The sequence below is a fragment of the Ranitomeya variabilis genome, chromosome 3 (genome assembly GCF_051348905.1).
Source record: "Ranitomeya variabilis isolate aRanVar5 chromosome 3, aRanVar5.hap1, whole genome shotgun sequence".
Lineage (NCBI taxonomy): Eukaryota > Metazoa > Chordata > Amphibia > Anura > Dendrobatidae > Ranitomeya > Ranitomeya variabilis.
Window position 1 is genome coordinate 78,050,932 of NC_135234.1, and position 20,718 is coordinate 78,071,649.

The 20,718-nt window shown below is 43.8% G+C and overlaps 1 long non-coding RNA gene across 1 annotated transcript in view; it reads left to right on the forward strand.

Moving 5' to 3' along the window:
- LOC143815220 (uncharacterized) overlaps window positions 1-13,981 on the forward strand; it is a 176,159-nt gene extending 162,178 nt beyond the window's left edge. Inside the window, exon 3 of the long non-coding RNA XR_013223699.1 lies at window positions 13,880-13,981. This is a non-coding gene — a long non-coding RNA (uncharacterized LOC143815220). The remainder of the gene's footprint in view (window positions 1-13,879) is intronic.
- Window positions 13,982-20,718: the final 6,737 nt, after the last annotated feature.

A 20,718-nucleotide genomic window follows, 5' to 3' on the forward strand; every position in this document is an offset into this window, starting at 1 on the left:
AATTAAAATGGGAGTTCATGACTAGACTTGGCTAGTAGAGTCCTTAAATCCCTATCCAAAGGGATATGAACAGGAGTAATCCAGAGATCTTATGGGAAAGTCAGGTATTTCTGAAGGGATACTTGAAGATGTCTTTCCCATTCTCAGTAGTCTATTTGCTGCAGACATTAAAGGAACACAAGTCTCAAACTGTTTGAGCAAAGTCTACAATAGTGTAGAAAGTAAGTTTCTGAAAGAGGCCATTTCAACCAGAAGCCTGGAAATGTAATGTCTGAATGGCTTTGCTTTCTTTCAAGGCCAGTGAATTGCGACAGAAGTCTACTGTTGGCAGTATGATTCCTTAGGATCTCACAAACGTCTGGTTTAAATTTTATCTTATCTACACAGGGGACCTACATTTTCTGTCTTTGAGCATAAATTAGCTTAGTTTCCTTTTCCAAATCTTTCTATGAAGGCAAAAATGAAAAATCCCTGGTTAACTAATGTGTCTTTCAATGGTAAAGATCTCCAGCCAGCAAGCAGATCAAAGCTACAGAACATAGGTTTTGGTATGAAGAGGGTAAGGCTACGGTCACACTATCAGTATGTGGTCAGTATTTTACATCATTATTTGTAAGCCAAAACCAGGAGTGGAACAAACAGAGGAGAAAGCTATAATAGAAACACGTCACAAAGTCTGTATTTTTGACCCACTCCTGGTTTTGGCTAACAAATACTGATGTGAAATACTGACCAAATACTGATAGTGTGACCGTAGCCTAACACAGGGGCAGACATATCATTGGTGCAACCTGTACAGCCATATAGTGGCCCAAGAGGTATGGGGAACCATTTCCACATCCAAAGCAATTGGAATTATGCATTATGATGAGCTATCAGACTCTAAATGGCCCATATACTGGTCTTGAACAGGCGGCAGAGCCCTATATTGTCTGTATCTGCTAGTGGTGTAACATGTATAGGGAAATTAATATTGAGAAAATAGTGGTCAACAAACAGTGTGTTAGATTACCCGAACAGTAAAGTTTGGGGTCCTTACCAAACACCTAGTGTTCAGGCACAGACCCCGAATATGGACTTCTCCAGGAAGTTTGTGTTACTGTTCAGGTTTGGCACCCCAAACATTGGGTGTTTTGCATGCCCCTATTACTAACCCCATAGTTAGATTGTAAAAAAGACACAGCCAGAATAAAATACTTTAATTGAAAGAGAAACACAGTCTGCATTATTTGAAATATCGACTGATGTCCATATCCCCTGGAAAAACAGAAAATAATAAACAACCATACCCCTCACCTGACCGATATGAAGATAATCCATACTGTCCCACGACGATCCAGATGAGTTGGAGAGCATTCAAATCAGTGACCTCTCTCGCCATCAGCCGGAACACACTGACAGGAGTGTAATCGCTCATGTGGTGTCTAACGCTGTGCTGCCATGATAAAGTTCTCATGCAGCTAGCGGTGCCGTAAGTGAGGTCACCAAGGTTCATCTAGTTTGAACATCAGTGACTTTCTCACAGCCGGTTCAGCGCTAGATACTGCAGCAGCGATTAGCCTCACTCTATCCATTTGCCCTGGTGTGGTGGCAAGTGGGTTAATATTTGTGGGGTTGATTTCTACTGTCAGCTGCCATCAAGCACAAGGGTTAGAAATGGAGAGGCATTTATAACACGCTCCTATTACTAAACCCATAGTTAGATAGTAAAAAATACACAGCCAGAATAAAATCCTTGATTTGAAAGAAAAACACAGACTCTTTCATTTGAAATAAAAATAAAAAGCATAGTTATACTCAAGCGCTGAGCTGCTATGAGAAAGTTCACTGAAGTTCAAACCGGATGAACCCCCAGTGACCTGACTTACAGCACCGCTCGCTGCGTGAAGACTTCCTCACACAGAGAGTGGTGACGTGAGGTCAAGCTATTCAGCTTGTGTTTTCCTATGTGCCTCATGTAGGAAATGTCAAAAAGTAACAATGTAATGGGCACCACCTGTGTATTAATGGAGTTCTAGCAAGAATATGTAATCCAAAAAAAAGAGTAAAAACACATATAAAAGATGTTTTGCACTTCCTAAGTTTAAACAATGGAAATCGTTATTAGCCAACAAACTCAAAAACCTAGTCAACACAAATAAAAACATTTCAAATTGGCCGATTGCACCAGAAACTGTTTTCTAGGTAATTGGCATTGGATGACAACATATATGACCAGCATGATAACCAGTAGAGCCATGTATATATGATGGATACCTTAGATAAGTATGAATGGACACTACCCCTAAAATGATGTAGTATTCAGTAAAGAACAAAGCTGCAATGTACATGTACAGATAATAAATAATGCAGTAACAAAAGACCCAACGAGGGTCCTCATTCCCATACAATGCTTTTACTATGAGCCAATTTACCCGGGTGACTCTGCACATGGCACTTTACTGCACATAGTTATTGCTTACCTTTTTTATATTCTTGTGTAAGGGTGTGGGAAATGAAAAATAAAATTAGTCAACATTCCACAGCAGTCACAACCAAATGCAGCCATCTGCTGGTTGAACTGAACAGACAGGAACTGAAAGATGGGAAGAATATTCCCGGAGGGAAGAGCTTGAAGCGGGAACTCAGTTGTCACCAGGATGTGAGAAGGGGAGGTCACATGAGCAGTGTAACAAGCTTTTGAGCATCCTTGGAGTGGCGCTATCGGATCGCCATTGGATATTGGATACCAGAGAGATGTCATTGGTCAAGCACCGAAGTTCAGACTTCGCCGGTCAAGACCCAATGTCTGGACTTTGCCAGTCAAGACTCAACATCTAGACTCCACAGGTCAAGCACTGAAGGTTGGACGCTGATCTTTGGACAGAACGGAACTTCAGTTGTGCTAAAGAGAAGTCCTGAGTGAATTAGGATGTGACTTCCAACACATACATACGGTACAGGGTGCGGGCCAGGGACGTTCTTCAGGGTAACAAGGGGGCCAGTAAGAGGAACATACTGGATACCAAGTCACTCACATATGGTGGACTTGTGGCCCAGCGGAAGTACCCCCCGTTAGAGCCAGAGTAATTACCAGAGGAGCCTAAACAAACATACGGCGGTGACAGTCCTAGTATGGAGAGTTATGCCAGTTAAGCTGAGATGTAGAGACCCTATTAGTCGCCCTAACCGCTAAATAATAAGGACAGTATGTGCAAATAGAATGCTGAATAAGGTATCGCATTTAATGTAGTAAGTGTCATAATATAGTGTATAAGTCTTATTGTTATTACCAAAAATATCTTGTATACTTGTATATACATATATATACCTATAGCTAAATGTCATTTTTGTGTTAGACAATTAAATAGTGTTGCTTGACTACCACTGCATTCTCATTGTCCATGGTGTTGCATCCTAGTTACCTGTCCACACTTGTCTAGGTTTTTGTGTTTGTTATTCAGTAAAGATTTACATTGTTTAAATTTAGGAATCTTTTCTATGTGTCTTTTCTTTTAATCATGAGTGAAATGTGGCACAAGGTCTTTTTGAAAAATTCAGATCAACAAGAATGGAAAAAAACCTGACTAATAATCCTGAGAGAGTCCAGAAGTGGTAGGAATAGTATGAAATAATCATGTATGTGTCTGTTAGATATCGGTGTAGTGACATAGTGTATAAACAGCAAAGCACGCAGCACTGTGCAGGGATAGACTATATGGACTGTAACGTGTCATGTACAGAATACAAGTTTTATAACAGGACATTATGTTTAAGGAGTTAGTATTTTACCTAACTCTTCTCATATATCTTAAAGGGAACCTGCCATGTAAAAAAATGCTATTGACCTGCAGATATGAGATTAATCTGCAGATTAATAGCGTTCTGAAGCTGCCTGTCTTTTTCCCGGCAGTCTCAGGTTTTCAGTCATAGGGTTAGACCATTGCGACATCAGTCACCGCTCAGTGCGTAGTGAGTAGTGGCTGTAACTATGCCTACGGCAGTGACTGTCAAACAGCTGTCAGTCAGTGTAGTGGGCGCAGTTACAGCTGCTGCTCAATGAACGCTGACTGAAGCTGCAACAGCCACATCCCTATGACTGAAAGCCCGAGGCTTCCGGGAGCAATAAAATTAATTTCCTCCAGGCAACAGGGCTCTCAGTGCAGACACCAAGCAGCTTCAGAACACTATTAACCTGTAAATTAACCCCATATCTGCAGGTTAATAGTTTTTGGTTTTTTACATGACAAGTTCCCTTTGAAAAGCAGTCTTCTCATAAAATAAACCATATATACTTTTTTGCTTGGATCTTAAAAATCTGGAAAATTGCACTTTAGAATACCATTTTACACTACATATTATCTATCTAAATACTTTTGTCTGAAATGCCAACATTATATGTTGATGCACAGAAGCGCCTTCGTCAGCCAAGTTTATAAATGAATAACTAAGGCAAGAGCACAAGATTTGAAATAAGAGGTTACTTTTCAATTGGGTGAGTTTCATCAGTAGATCCATCTGTGTTCGATGCATTAGAGCATCGTCCATCATTACAGCGTATAGAAAAAAAGTACTGTGGTAGCGTGTTACATAAAAAAATCAATGTCTCGACTTAATATTTGGTTGCACACCCTTTGGAATAACTAACTGCAAACAATCGCTTCCTATCACCATCACCAAGCTTCTTACATCTCTCAACTGGAACTTTGGACCACTCTTCTTTTACAGACTGCTCCAAGACTCACATACGTGAAGGCGCCTTCTCCCAACAGCAATTTTAAGATCCCTCCACAGGTGTTCAATGGGATTTAGATCTGGACTCATTGCTGGCCACGTCTGAATTCTCCAGAGCTTTGTTTCCATCCATTTCTGGGTGCTGCTTGAAGTATTTTTGGGGTCATTGTCCTGCTGGAAGTCTCAGGACTTAGGAAGCAAACCTAGCTCTCCGACTCTGGGCACTACATTGCGACCCAAAATCCTTTGGTAATTGTCATATTTCAAGAGGCCTAGCACACAGGTAAAGCACCCAGAGTCAGAGGCAGCAAAACAACAACAAAAAATCTTTGCACCGCCACCATATTTGACTGTAAGTACTGTGTTCTTTTCTTTGTAGGCTTCATTCCATTTTCAGTTAACAAGACAATGATCTGCTTTACCAAAAAGCTCTATCTCGGTCTCATCTGTCCACGAGACACTTCCCCAAAAGGATTTTGGCTTAATCACATACATTTTGTCAAACTGTAGGCTAGCTTTATATGTCTCTATGTCAGCAGTGGGCCCTGCCATAGCAATTCATTTCATTCAATTGTCGACAGATAATTTGCGCTGACACTAATGCGCCCTGAGCCTGCATGACAGCTTGAATTTCTTTGAGGCTGCTTATTCACCATCTGACTGTCTTGCGTTGCAACCTTTCATTAATTTTTCTTTGCTGTCATGGTCCTTGGAAATTAGCTACAGTATCATGGGTTTTAAAATACTAAATTATATTTACCTCTGTGGACAAAGGAGCATCAAGATCTCTGGAGATATACTTTTTCATCAATTTTGGTTATCAAGTCCTCAGACAGTTCTCTTCTCTTTCTGTTCTCCATGCTTAGTGTGGCACTCAGACTCACAATGCAAATATTTAATTAACTTCTCCCCTATTTGTCTGGTTTCAGGTGTGATTTTCATATTGCCCACACCTGTTACTTGCCACAGGAGAGTTTAAAAAAGTCCTGGGAGATTTGTAAGGCAACTTTTGAATTGGGGTCATTGGGAAGGAAAATGCGCTATGAAATAAGTGTGGTACATGATAAGCCTAAGCAATGTTTTACATGCTGTATAGGAATAACATACTTTATATGTTAAGTATATACTGTACCTAAAAGCCGGTACCAACATGTACTATTACATAGTGTAGTGTGCAGACATAATGCAATTATGTGGTGACTATGATCTACCCACACCAAGGATCTCTAGTCTTCTGGTTTTATTCCAATGATTACTTCACATAACGTAATTAACAGACATGTCAGATGGAGACAATGTCTCATTCCTGGCTGATCCTGACAAAACAATTTGCAGATTTTTTTTGCATCTAATCTAGTTTCTATTTGAGCTAGAATTGATCCAATTGTTAAAGGCATATGCGATACTCTTGGAGAAATTTCCAATACAGTTAAAAATCACCAACAGAGATTTAACCACCATGGAAGCCAGGGCTATAGTCAGAGTGGGAGAAAATATTGCAATCTCCCATGGGCTCAGGAGTAGAGATGAGTGAATATTTCAATGTTCGGTTCTGCTCATGATCGAAGAATTTGCAATATTCATTGATTTAATAGTCGATTAAACTGCCTAATATAGCCGAACATACAAAGAACAAAAGCCGGTGTCTCCCAAGCTGTGTGACAGCTTGGGAAACACCGGCATAGCGCTTCAGGTCGGCGATCAGACAGCCATGGTTCCCATGCTGTCAGAAGACAGCGTGAGTGCTCACCTGTTATCTGACGTATAAAGTTTACCTTCGGTCACTGGTGTCAGCTGATGGGACTACAGCTCCCATCAGCTGACACTTGCTGCCACTAATTACAGTGAGATCAGGAGCGGCGGATGGGAGTATCCATCAGCCGCTTCTGCGCTGTAAATAAAACCCGGCGTGGATTCCCCTGTATTTTTGATAACCAGCCAGGCAAAACTCACAGCTGGGGGCTGCAACCCTCAGCTGTCAGCTTCAGCAAGGTTGGTTATCAAGAATAGAGGGGTCCTCACACTGCACTTTTAATTATTTAAATTAATAATTTAAAAAAACGGTGACAACCAGCCTTGCTAAAGCAGACAGCTGGGGACTGGAATTCTCAGGGTGGTAAGGGGCCATGGATATTGGCCACCCCCAGCCTAAAAATAGCAGCCCGCAACTGCCCAGTAAAGGCACATCTATTAGATGTGGCATTTCTGGTGCTTTGCCCGGCTCTTCCCAATTGCCCTCTAGCGCTGGCAAGTGGGGATCATATTTGTGGGGTTGATGTCATCTTTGTATTGTCCGGTGACGTCAAGCCATGGGTTAGTAATGGATAGGCGTCTATAAGACACCTATCCATTACTAACCTCATAGTCACATTGTATAAAAACACACACGCCACGAATAAAGTCCTTTAATTGAAAAAATGACACAGACTCCTTTAATAATCTTAGTTGAACCATACTTACAACCTCGCCTAATTCCTACAAAGCCCTCGTTCTCCTGTAATAAAACTAAAATAAAAAAACAACAATATGCCATACCTGTCTGTCGCTCTGTGCCATGCCTTAATCCATGTCTGGTGGAGAAATAGTTTTCTCCCCATCCAGGCTGAGAACCTCTGGGGAATGAGCTACTGCGAGTGGAGCCTCAGGGACTAGCGGTGATGTCACTGAGGCTGCGTTCCCAGCCGGGCTGAACTGCGGTGACCTCAGTGAGATACTCGCTAGCACTGTGAGTCTGTGTCATTCTTTCAGTTATTATTATGTCTGATGTCTGAAAGGGGTTAAAGCATCACTCTAGCTTTTTTTTCTTTTTTGGTGCTGGAGTGGCACTTTAAATATAAGTCCCGTGGCGCCATTTTGTGATTGGCTGAAAGTTAGAAGCTACGTCACAAGCTTTCAATGCAAGTGTATAAAAGCCAGAACGAGGCTCTCATAGACTTGTATTTAACCCCTTCCCGACCCATGACGCCACATAGGCGTCATGAAAACCCGTGCCAATCCGACCCATGACGCCTATGTGGCGTCATGGAATGATCGCGTCCCTGCAGATCGGGTGAAGGGGTTAACTCCTATTTTACCCGATCTGCAGGGAGAGGGGGAGTGGTACTTCAGCCCAGGGGGGGTGGCTTCACCCCCCCGTGGCTACGATCGCTCTGATTGGCTGTTGAAAGTGAAACTGCCAATCAGAGCGATTTGTAATATTTCACCTAAAAAACTGGTGAAATATTACAATCCAGCCATGGCCGATGCTGCAATATCATCGGCCATGGCTGGAAACACTAATGTGACCCCCCCCCACCCCACCGATCGCCCCCCCAGTGCTCCGTTATAGGGTCCGGTCCCCTCCGTCCGCCTGCCGGCTCCCCCGTCCTGCTGTCCGCTCCCCCGTCCTCCTGCCCGCTCCCCCCCTGCTCCTATGTCACCCCCCCGTGCTCCGACGCCCCCCCCGTGCCCCGATCTCCCCCCCCTTATACTTACCGAGGCTCCCGGTCCCCGTCCGCCTCCATCATGGGCGCCGCCATCTTCCAAAATGGCGGGCGCATGCTCAGTGCGCCCGCCGGCCGGCAGATTCATTAGAGGTACATTTTGATCGCTGTGGTAGGTTCTATCACAGCGATCAAAATAAAAAAATAATAAATAAACCCCCCCCTTTATCACCCCCATAGGTAGGGACAATAATAAAATAAAGAAAATATTTTTTTTTCTTTTTCCACTAGGGTTAGGGTTAGAACTAGGGTTAGAACTAGGGGTAGGGTTAGGGGTAGGGTTAGGGTTACGGGTAGGGTTAGGGGTAGGGTTATGGCATGTGCACACAGAGCGGATCGGCCGCGGATCGGCAGCGGATCGGCAGCGGATCGGCAGCGGATCCGCCGCGGATCGGCAGCGGATCGGCCGCGGATCCGCAGCGGATGGGCAGCGGATCCGCAGCGGATCGGCAGCGGATCGGCAGCGGATCCGCAGCGGATCGGCAGCGGATCCGCAGCGGATCGGCAGCGGATCCGCAGCGGATCGGCAGCGGATCCGCAGCGGATCGGCCGCGGATCCGCAGCGGATCCGCAGCGGATTGGCCGCGGATCCGCAGCGGATTGGCAGCGGATTGGCCGCGGATCCGCAGCGGATTGGCCGCTGCGAATTCGAAGCAGTTTTCCATCAGGTTTACAGTACCATGTACACCTAAGGAAAACCAAATCCGCTGTGCCCATGGTGCGGAAAATTCCGTGCAGAAACGCTGCGTTGTATTTTCCGCAGCATGTCAATTCTTTGTGCGGATTCCGCAGCGTTTTACACCTGTTCCTCAATAGGAATCCGCAGGTGAAATCTGCACAAAAAAACACTGGAAATCTGCTGTAAATCCGCAGGTAAAACGCAGTGCCTTTTACCTGCAGATTTTTCAAAAATCATGAGGAAAAATCTCACACGAATCCGCAACGTGGGCACATAGCCTTAGGGTTAGGGTTGGAATTAGAGTTAGGGTTGGAATTAGGGCTAGGGTTTGAAATAGGGTTAAGATTAGGCTTGTGGTTAGGGTTACGGATAGGGTTAGGGGTGTGTTGGGGTTACAGTTGTGGTTAGGGTTGGGATTAGGGTTACGGTTGGGATTAGGGTTAGGATTAGGGTTGGAATTAGGGTTACGGGTGTGTTGCGGTTAGGGTTGTGGTTAGGGGTGTGTTGGGGTTAAGGTTGTGATTAGGGTTATGGCTACAGTTGGGATTAGGATTAGGGGTGTGTTGGGGTTAGTGTTGAAGTTAGAATTGAGGGGTTTCCACTGTTTAGGCACATCAGGGGTCTCCAAACGCAACATGGCGCCACCATTGATTCCAGCCAATCTTGCGTTCAAAAAGTCAAATGGTGCTCCCGCCCTTCCAAGCCCCGACGTGCGCCCAAACAGTGGTTTACCCCCACATTTGGGGTACCAGCGTACTCAGGACAAACTGGGCAACAACTGCTGGGGTCTAATTTCTCCTGTTACCCTTGCAAAAATAAAAAATTACTTGCTAAAACATAATTTTTGAGGAAAGAACAATTATTTTTTATTTTCACGGCTCTGCGTTATAAACTTCTGTGAAGCACTTGGGGGTTGAAAGTGCTCACCACACATCTAGATAAGTTCCTTCGGGGGTCTAGTTTCCAAAATGGGGTCACTTGTGGGGTGTTTCTACTGTTTAGGTACATCAGGGGCTCTGCAAATGCAATGTGACGCCCGCAGACCATTCCATCAAAGTCTGCATTTCAAATGTCACTACTTCCCTTCCGAGCCCTGACGTGTGCCCAAACAGTGGTTTACCCCCACATATGGGGTATCAGCGTACTCACAACAAACTGGGCAACAAATATTGGGGTCCAAATTCTCCTGTTACCCTTGTGAAAATAAAAAATTGCTTGCTAAAACATCTTTTTTGAGGAAAGAAAAATGATTTTTTATTTTCACGGCTCTGCGTTGTAAACTTCTGTGAAGCACTTGGGGGTTGAACGTGCTCACCACACATCTAGATAAGTTCCTTGGGGGGTCTAGTTTCCAAAATGGGGTCACTTGTGGGGGGTTTCTACTGTTTAGGCATATCAGGGGCTCTGCAAACGCAACCTGACGCCCGCAGAGCATTCCATCAAAGTCTGCATTTCAAAACGTCACTACTTCCCTTCCGAACCCCGACGTGTGCCAAAACAGTGGTTTACCCCCACATATGGGGTATCAGCGTACTCACAACAAACTGGGCAACAAATATTGGGGTCCAAATTCTCCTGTTACCCTTGTGAAAATAAAAAATTGCTTGCTAAAACATCTTTTTTGAGGAAAGAAAAATGATTTTTTATTTTCACGGCTCTGCGTTGTAAACTTCTGTGAAGCACTTGGGGGTTGAACGTGCTCACCACACATCTAGATAAGTTCCTTGGGGGGTCTAGTTTCCAAAATGGGGTCACTTGTGGGGGGTTTCTACTGTTTAGGCATATCAGGGGCTCTGCAAACGCAACCTGACGCCCGCAGAGCATTCCATCAAAGTCTGCATTTCAAAACGTCACTACTTCCCTTCCGAACCCCGACGTGTGCCAAAACAGTGGTTTACCCCCACATATGGGGTATCAGCGTACTCAGGAGAAACTGGACAACAACTTTTGGGGTCCAATTTCTCCTGTTACTCTTGCAAAAATAAAAAAATTCTGGGCTAAAAAAATATTTTTGAGGAAAGGAAACACATTTTTTATTTTCACGGCTCTGCGTTATAAACTTCTGTGAAGCACTTGGGGGTTCAAAGTGCTCACTACACATCTAGATAAGTTCCCTTGGGGGTCTAGTTTCCAAAATGGAGTCAATTGTGGGGAGTTCCTACTGTTTAGGCACATCAGGGGCTCTGCAAACGCAACCTGACGCCCGCAGAGCATTCCATCAAAGTCTGCATTTCAAAACGTCACTACTTCCCTTCCGAACCCTGACGTGTGCCAAAACAGTGGTTTACCCCCACATATGGGGTATCAGCGTACTCAGGAGAAACTGGACAACAACTTTTGGGGTCCAATTTCTCCTGTTACCCTTGGGAAAATAAAAAATTGTGGGCTAAAAAATCATTTTTGAGAAAAGAAAAATTATTTTTTATTTTCATGGCTCTGCGTTATAAACTTCTGTGAAGCACTTGGGGGTTCAAAGTGCTCACCACACATCTAGATTAGTTCCTTGGGAGGTCTAGTTTCCAAAATTGGGTCACTTGTGCGGGAGCTCCAATGTTTAGGCACACAGGGGCTCTCCAAACGCGACATGGTGTCCGATAATGATTGGAGCTAATTTTCCATTCAAAAAGCCAAATGGCATGCCTTCCCTTCCGAGCCCTGCCGTGCGCCCAAACAGTGGTTTACCCCCACATATGGGGTATCATCGTACTCAGAACAAACTGGACAAAAACATTTGGGGTCCAATTTCTCCTATTACCCTTGGGAAAATAAAAAATTCTGGGCTAAAAATCATTTTTGAGGAAAGAAAAATTATTTTTTTATTTTCACGGCTCTGCGTTATAAACTTCTGTGAAGCACCTGGGGGTTATAAGTGCTCACTATGCATCTAGATAAGTTTCTTGGGGGGTCTAGTTTCCAAAATGGGGTCACTTGTAGGGGAGCTCCAATGTTTAGGCACACAGGGGCTCTCCAAACGCGACATGGTGTCCGCTAACGATTGGAGCTAATTTTCCATTCAAAAAGTCAAATGGCACGCCTCCCCTTCCGAGCCTTGCCGTGCACCCAAACAGTGGTTTACCCCCACATATGAGGTATCGGCATACTCAGGAGAAATTGCCCAACAAATTTTAGGATCCATTTTATCCTGTTGCCCATGTGAAAATGAAAGAATTGAGGCTAAAAGAAATTTTGTGTGAAAAAAAAGTACTTTTTCATTTTTGCGGATCAATTTGTGAAGCACCTGGGGGTTTAAAGTGCTCACTATGCCTCTGGATGAGTTCCTTGGGGGGTCTAGTTTCCAAAATGGGGTCACTTGTGGAGGAGCTCCAATGTTTAGGCACACAGGAGCTTTCCAAACGCGACATGGTGTCCGCTAACGATGGAGATAATTTTCCATTCAAAAAGTCAAATGGCGCTCCTTCCCTTCCGAGCCTTACCATGTGCCCAAACAGTGGTTTACCCCCACATGTGAGGTATTGGTGTACTCAGGAGAAATTGCCCAACAAAATTTAGGATCCATTTTATCCTGTTGCCCATGTGAAAATATAAAAATTGAGGCTAAAATAATTTTTTTGTGAAAAAAAAGTACTTTTTCATTTTTACGGATCAATTTGTGAAGCACCTGGGGGTTTAAAGTGCTCACTATGCTTCTAGATAAGTTCCTTGGGGGGTCTAGTTTCCAAAATGTGGTCACTTGTGGGGGAGCTCCAATGTTTAGGCACACGGGGGCTCTCCAAACGCGACATGGTGTCCGCTAAAGATTGGAGCCAATTTTTCATTAAAAAAGTCAAATGGCGCTCCTTCCCTTCCGAGCCCTGCCGTGCGCCCAAATAGTGGTTTACCCCCACATATGAGGTATCAGCGTACTCAGGACAAATTGGACAACAACGTCCCTGGTCCAGTTTCTCCTTTTACCCTTGGGAAAATAAAAAAATTGTTGCTAAAAGATCATTTTTGTGACTAAAAAGTTAAATGTTCATTTTTTACTTCCATGTTGCTTCTGCTGCTGTGAAACACCTGAAGGGTTAATAAACTTCTTGAATGTGGTTTTGAGCACCTTGAGGGGTGCAGTTTTTAGAATGGTGTCACTTTTGGGTATTTTCAGCCATATAGAACCCTCAAAATGACTTCAAATGTGAGGTGGTCCCTAAAAAAAATGGTTTTGTAAATTTTGTTGTAAAAATGAGAAATCACTGGTCAAATTTTAACCCTTATAACTTCCTAGCAAAAAAAAAAATTGTTTCCAAAATTGTGCTGATGTAAAGTAGACATGTGGGAAACGTTATTTATTAACTATTTTGTGTCACATAACTCTCTGGTTTAACAGAATAAAAATTCAAAATGTGAAAATTGCGAAATTTTCAAATTTTTTGCCACATTTCCGTTTTTTTCACAAATAAACTCAAAAATTATCGACCTAAATTTACCACTATCATGAAGCCCAATATGTCACGAAAAAACAATCTCAGAATCGCAAGGATCCATTGAAGCGTTCCTGAGTTATTACCTCATAAAGGGACACTGGTCAGAATTGCAAAAAACGGCAAGGTCATTAAGGCCAAAATAGGCTGGGTCATGAAGGGGTTAAAAGTGACGTCCGTGCCGCTCAGCTTAAAAAAGAAGAAATTCTTTTCTTTTGCCTGTGTCAGAGGAGCTGCACAGAGTATGCTGGAAAACTACAAGAAGTTTATAGTAACACTCCCATAATGACAAATTAATTTTTAGTTATACCACGCAAACCATTAAATATAGTAATGTCAATCTGTCACCATTAGGTCTAGGAAGAAGAGAAATCTCTATGTAGGAGGAATAAGGACACATTGTGGGATTATAGACAGGTACTTAGTAATAACAGGGACACACCTCTGAACCTTATACTTTATGGCATCAGTGATGCTTCGTCTCCAGTAATTAACACTTCCCTTTTGTTAAACATCTCTTCTGTTCTCCTCCTTTCCTTGCAGCTCATGAGAAATACCAGTTCTCACATTCACATTTCTTTTCTCAGACAGCATTGCAAATCTACAGGTATTCTCACGAACAGTGAAAATGACAGTCTGGGAACTGGTGAAAGCTTCTCGCATGAAATATTCTGTTCTGTAATTCATCATCATCATCCTCATCATCGTGAACAAGTTGAGTAAAGTCCACCAGCCATTATTATTATTATTGGGACCTCCTTCAGGCTGAATTCATAAACAGTCTTTTGCTGCCCTTTTTTTTTGTATTTTTGTTGATGTTTTTTACAGCCATTTTTAGACTAAAAATGCTGAGGTCAGCTGTACACATACACCAGGTTTGGGTTTTCAGCGTTACCTAAAACTGTCGGGGTTCAGCACTGATTTTTCAACTTGTAATTTGCTTTTGATATTGTACTTTATGGGGGATAAGGGGGTTCCCATAGTCTTATTATTTTATTCACTAATATAGCTCCATTAATTCCACAGCGCTTTAAAGATACCATCATCATAGTTACATTGTTACATAGTTATTAAGGTTGAAGGAAGACTTTAAGTCCATCTAGTTCAACCCATAGCCTAACCTAACATGCCCTAACATGTTGATCCAGAGGAAGGCAAAAAAAACCATGTGGCAAAGAGTAAGCTCCACCTTGGGGAAAAAAAATCCTTCCCGACCCCACATACGGCAATCAGACTAGTTCCCTGGATCAACGCCCTATCAAGGAATCTAATATATATACCCTGTAACATTATACTTTTCAAGAAAGGCATCCAGTCCCCTCTTAAATTTAAGTAATGAATCACTCATTACAACATCATATGGCAGAGAGTTCCATAGTCTCACTGCTCTTACAGTAAAGAATCCGCGTCTGTTATTATGCTTAAACCTTTTTTCCTCCAGACGTAGAGGATGCCCCCTTGTCCCTGTCTCAGGTCTATGATTAAAAAGATCATCAGAAAGGTCTTTGTACTGTCCCCTCATATATTTATACATTAAAATAAGATCACCCCTTAGTCTTCGTTTTTCCAAACTAAATAGCCCCAAGTGTAATAACCTATCTTGGTATTGCAGACCCCCCAGTCCTCTAATAACCTTGTTCGCTCTTCTCTGCACCCGCTCCAGTTCAGCTATGTCTTTCTTATACACCGGAGACCAGAACTGTGCACAGTATTCTAAGTGTGGTCGAACTAGTGACTTGTATTGAGGTAAAATTATGTTCTCCTCATGAGCATCTATGCCTCTTTTAATGCATCCCATTATTTTATTTGCCTTTGTAGCAGCTGCCTGACGCTGGCCACTGAATATGAGTTTGTCATCCACCCATACACCCAGGTCTTTTTCATTGACGGTTTTGACCAGAGTTTTAGAATTAAGCACATAGTTATTCATCTCATTACTTCTACCCAAGTGCATGACCTTACATTTATCCCCATTAAAGCTCATTTGCCATTTATCAGCCCAAGCTTCTAGTTTACATAAATCATCCTGTAATATAAAATTGTCCTCCCCTGTATTGATTACTGTTGTGAATTTGGATTCTGGGCTCCCCCGGTGGCTACTGGTGGAATTGAACTTGTGACATCATCTTCCCTGTTCACCTGTTCTGATTAGATCTGGGTGTCGCTATATAACCTGGCTTCTCTGTTAGATGCTTGCCGGTCAACAATGTTATCAGAAGCCTCTCTGTGCTTGTTCCTGCTCCCAGACATCTACTAGATAAGTTGGACATTCGTCCATGTTTTGTTTTTGTATTTTGGTTCCAGTTCACAGCTGCAGTTTCGTTACTGTGTCTGGAAAGCTCTTGTTGATCAGGAATTGCCACTCTGGTATTATGAGTTAATGCCAGAGTCCTAAAGTAATTTCTGGATGTGTTTTGTTAGGGTTTTCTACTGACCATGAAAGTATGCTTTCTGTCTTCTGCTATCTAGAAAGCGGACCTCAAATTTGCTAAAACTATTTTCCTGCTGCGTTTGTTATTTCTTCTAAAATCACCGCCAATATATGTGGGGGGCCTCTGTCTCCTTTTTTTGGGCATTTCTCTAGAGGTGAGTCAGGTCTTATATTTCCCTCTGCTAGCATTATTTAGTTCTCCGGCCGGCGCTGGGCATATAGGGATAAAAAGTAGGACATGCTACCTGGCTACTTCTAGATGATGCGGTAGGTTTAGTTCATGGTCAGTATAGTTACATCTTCCAAGAGCTTGTTCCTATAGAGGCTTATGCTAGTTCTCTGGCCATGGAGATCATGACAGTTTGACCGGCCCACTAAAGGGTTAAAATCCTTGGCTGAGAAAGGAGAGAAATAAGAAGTCTGCTGAGAGTTTTTTTTTTTTTTTCTCTGTGCTCTTAATTGGATCACTTGCCAGTCTGTCTATGCTGCAGTCTTTCTTTTTTTTTTTCTCTCCTTATAATCTTTGAATGGCTTTGTGTTCACCTGTTAATAATGGATCTTCAGAGTGTAACTGCAGGTTTGAATAATCTCACCACGAAAGTACAAAATTTGCAAGATTTTATTATTCATGCTCCGGTATCTGAGCCGAGAATTCCTTTGCCGGAATTCTTCTCAGGGAATAGATCTAGCTTTCAGAATTTTAGAAATAATTGTAAGCTATTTTTGTCCCTGAAATCTCGTTCTGCTGGAGACCCTGCACAGCAGGTTGGGATTGTGATTTCCTTGCTCCGGGGCGACCCTCAAGACTGGGCTTTTGCATTGGCACCAGGGGATCCTGCGTTGCGCAATGTGGATGCGTTTTTTTTGGCCTTGGGCTTGCTGTATGAGGAACCTCATTTGGAACTTCAGGCAGAAAAAACTTTGATGTCCCTATCGCAGGGGCAAGATGAAGCTGAAATTTACTGCCAAAGATTCCGTAAATGGTCTGTGCTTACTCAGTGGAATGAGTGTGCCTTGGCGGCTACTTTCAGAGAGGGTCTCTCTGATGCCATTAAGGATGTTATGGTGGGGTTCCCTGTGCCTGCGGGTCTGAATGAGTCCATGACAATGGCCATTCAGATCGATAGGCGTCTGCGGGAGCGCAAACCAGTGCACCATCTGGCGGTGTCCACTGAGAAGACGCCAGAAAGCATGCAGTGTGATAGAATTCTGTCCAGAAGCGAGCGGCAGAATTTTAGACGGAAAAATGGGTTGTGTTTCTATTGTGGGGATTCTACTCATGTTATATCAGCATGCTCTAAGCGTACTAAAAAGCTTGATAAATCCGTTTCCATTGGCACTTTACAGTCTAAATTTATTTTGTCTGTGACCCTGATTTGCTCTTTGTCATCTATTACTACTGACGCCTATATCGACTCTGGCGCCGCTTTGAGTCTTATGGATTGGTCCTTTGCCAATCGTTGTGGGTATGATTTAGAGCCTTTGGAAACTCTTATTCCTCTGAAGGGGATTGACTCCACCCCATTGGCTAATAATAAACCACAATACTGGACACAAGTGACTATGTGTATTAATCCGGATCACCAGGAGACTATTCGTTTTCTGGTGCTGTATAATCTACATGATGATTTGGTGCTGGGATTGCCATGGCTGCAGTCTCACAACCCAGTCCTTGACTGGAGAGCTATGTCTGTGTTGAGCTGGGGATGTAAGGGGACTCATGGGGACGTACCTTTGGTTTCCATTTCATCATCTATTCCCTCTGAAATTCCTGAGTTCCTGTCTGATTATCGTGACGTCTTTGAAGAACCCAAGCTGGGTTCACTACCTCCGCACCGTGAGTGCGATTGTGCTATAGATTTAATTCCGGGTAGTAAATACCCAAAGGGTCGTTTATTTAATCTGTCTGTGCCTGAACATACTGCTATGCGAGAATATATAAAGGAGTCCTTGGAAAAGGGACATATTCGTCCATCGTCATCTCCCTTAGGAGCCGGTTTTTTCTTTGTGTCAAAAAAAGACGGCTCTTTGAGACCATGTATTGATTATCGGCTTTTGAATAAAATCACGGTTAAATATCAATACCCATTGCCGTTGCTGACTGATTTGTTTGCTCGCATAAAGGGGGCCAAGTGGTTCTCTAAGATTGATCTCCGTGGGGCGTATAATTTGGTGCGGATCAGGCAGGGGGATGAGTGGAAAACCGCATTTAATACGCCCGAGGGCCACTTTGAGTATTTGGTGATGCCTTTTGGTCTTTCTAATGCCCCTTCAGTCTTCCAGTCCTTTATGCATGATATTTTCCGCGATTTTTTGGATAAATTTATGATAGTGTATCTGGATGATATTCTGATTTTTTCGGATGACTGGGACTCTCATGTCCGGCAAGTTAAGAGGGTTTTTCAGGTTTTGCGGTCTAATTCTCTGTGTGTCAAGGGTTCTAAGTGCGTTTTTGGGGTTCAGAGAATTTCCTTTTTGGGATATATTTTTTCTCCCTCTTCCATTGAGATGGATCCTGTCAAGGTTCAAGCTATTTGTGATTGGACGCAGCCCTCTTCTCTTAAAAGTCTTCAGAAATTTTTGGGCTTTGCCAACTTTTATCGTCGATTTATTTCTGGTTTTTCGGATGTCGTTAAGCCATTGACCGATTTGACTAGACAGGGTGCTGATGTTGCTAATTGGTCCCCTGATGCTGTGGAGGCCTTTCAGGAGCTTAAGCGCTGTTTTTCTTCTGCCCCTGTGTTGCGTCAGCCTGATGTGACTCTTCCTTTTCAGGTTGAGGTCGACGCTTCTGAGATCGGAGCTGGGGCAGTGTTGTCGCAGAAAAGTTCTGACTGCGCCGTGATGAGGCCTTGTGCCTTCTTTTCCCGTAAATTTTCGCCCGCTGAGCGGAATTATGATGTTGGGAATCGGGAGCTTTTGGCCATGAAGTGGGCGTTTGAGGAGTGGCGCCATTGGCTCGAGGGGGCCAGACATCAGGTGGTGGTATTGACTGACCACAAAAATTTGATTTATCTTGAGACCGCCAGGCGCCTGAATCCTAGACAGGCGCGCTGGTCATTATTTTTTTCTCGGTTTAATTTTGTGGTATCGTACCTACCAGGTTCTAAGAATGTTAAGGCGGATGCCCTTTCTAGGAGTTTTGAGCCTGATTCACCTGGCAACTCTGACCCCACAGGTATTCTTAAGGAGGGAGTTATCTTGTCAGCCGTTTCTCCAGACCTGCGGCGGGCCTTGCAGGAGTTTCAGGCGGATAGACCGGATCGTTGTCCGCCTGATAGGCTGTTTGTTCCTGATGATTGGACCAGTAAAGTCATCTCTGAGGTGCATTCTTCTGCGTTGGCAGGTCATCCTGGAATTTTTGGTACCAGGGATTTGGTGGCAAGATCCTTCTGGTGGCCTTCCCTGTCACGAGATGTGCGAGGCTTTGTGCAGTCTTGTGACGTTTGTGCTCGGGCCAAGCCTTGTTGTTCTCGGGCTAGTGGATTATTGTTGCCCTTGCCTATTCCTAAGAGGCCTTGGACACACATCTCGATGGATTTTATTTCAGATCTGCCTGTTTCTCAGAAGATGTCTGTCATCTGGGTGGTGTGTGACCGTTTTTCTAAGATGGTTCATTTGGTTCCCCTGCCCAAATTGCCTTCTTCTTCCGAGTTGGTGCCCCTGTTTTTTCAAAATGTTGTTCGTTTGCATGGTATTCCTGAGAATATCGTTTCTGACAGAGGAACCCAATTTGTGTCTAGATTTTGGCGGGCATTTTGTGCTAGGATGGGCATAGATTTGTCTTTTTCGTCTGCTTTTCACCCTCAGACTAATGGCCAGACCGAGCGGACTAATCAGACCCTGGAGACATATCTGAGGTGTTTTGTGTCTGCTGACCAGGATGATTGGGTTGCTTTTTTGCCATTGGCGGAGTTCGCCCTCAATAATCGGGCCAGCTCTGCCACCTTGGTTTCCCCGTTTTTCTGTAATTCGGGGTTCCATCCTCGATTTTCCTCCGGTCAGATGGAATCCTCGGATTGTCCTGGAGTGGATGCGGTGGTGGAGAGATTGCATCATATCTGGGGGCAGGTGATGGACAATTTAAAGTTGTCCCAGGAGAAGACTCAGCTTTTTGCCAACCGTCACCGTCGTGTTGGTCCTCGGCTTTGTGTTGGACATTTGGTGTGGTTGTCTTCTCGTTTTGTCCCTATGAGGGTCTCATCTCCTAAGTTTAAGCCTCGGTTCATCGGTCCGTATAAAATATTGGAGATTCTTAACCCTGTTTCCTTCCGTTTGGACCTCCCTGCATCCTTTTCTATTCATAACGTTTTTCATCGGTCGTTATTGCGCAGGTATGAGGCACCGGTTGTGCCTTCCGTTGAGCCTCCTGCTCCGGTGTTGGTTGAGGGTGAGTTGGAGTACGTTGTGGAAAAAATCCTAGACTCCCGTGTTTCCAGACGGAGACTCCAGTATCTGGTCAAGTGGAAGGGATATGGCCAGGAGGATAATTCTTGGGTCACTGCATCTGATGTTCATGCCTCTGATCTGGTTCGTGCCTTTCATAGGGCCCATCCTGATCGCCCTGGTGGTTCTGGTGAGGGTTCGGTGCCCCCTCCTTGAGGGGGGGGTACTGTTGTGAATTTGGATTCTGGGCTCCCCCGGTGGCTACTGGTGGAATTGAACTTGTGACATCATCTTCCCTGTTCACCTGTTCTGATTAGATCTGGGTGTCGCTATATAACCTGGCTTCTCTGTTAGATGCTTGCCGGTCAACAATGTTATCAGAAGCCTCTCTGTGCTTGTTCCTGCTCCCAGACATCTACTAGATAAGTTGGACATTCGTCCATGTTTTGTTTTTGTATTTTGGTTCCAGTTCACAGCTGCAGTTTCGTTACTGTGTCTGGAAAGCTCTTGTTGATCAGGAATTGCCACTCTGGTATTATGAGTTAATGCCAGAGTCCTAAAGTAATTTCTGGATGTGTTTTGTTAGGGTTTTCTACTGACCATGAAAGT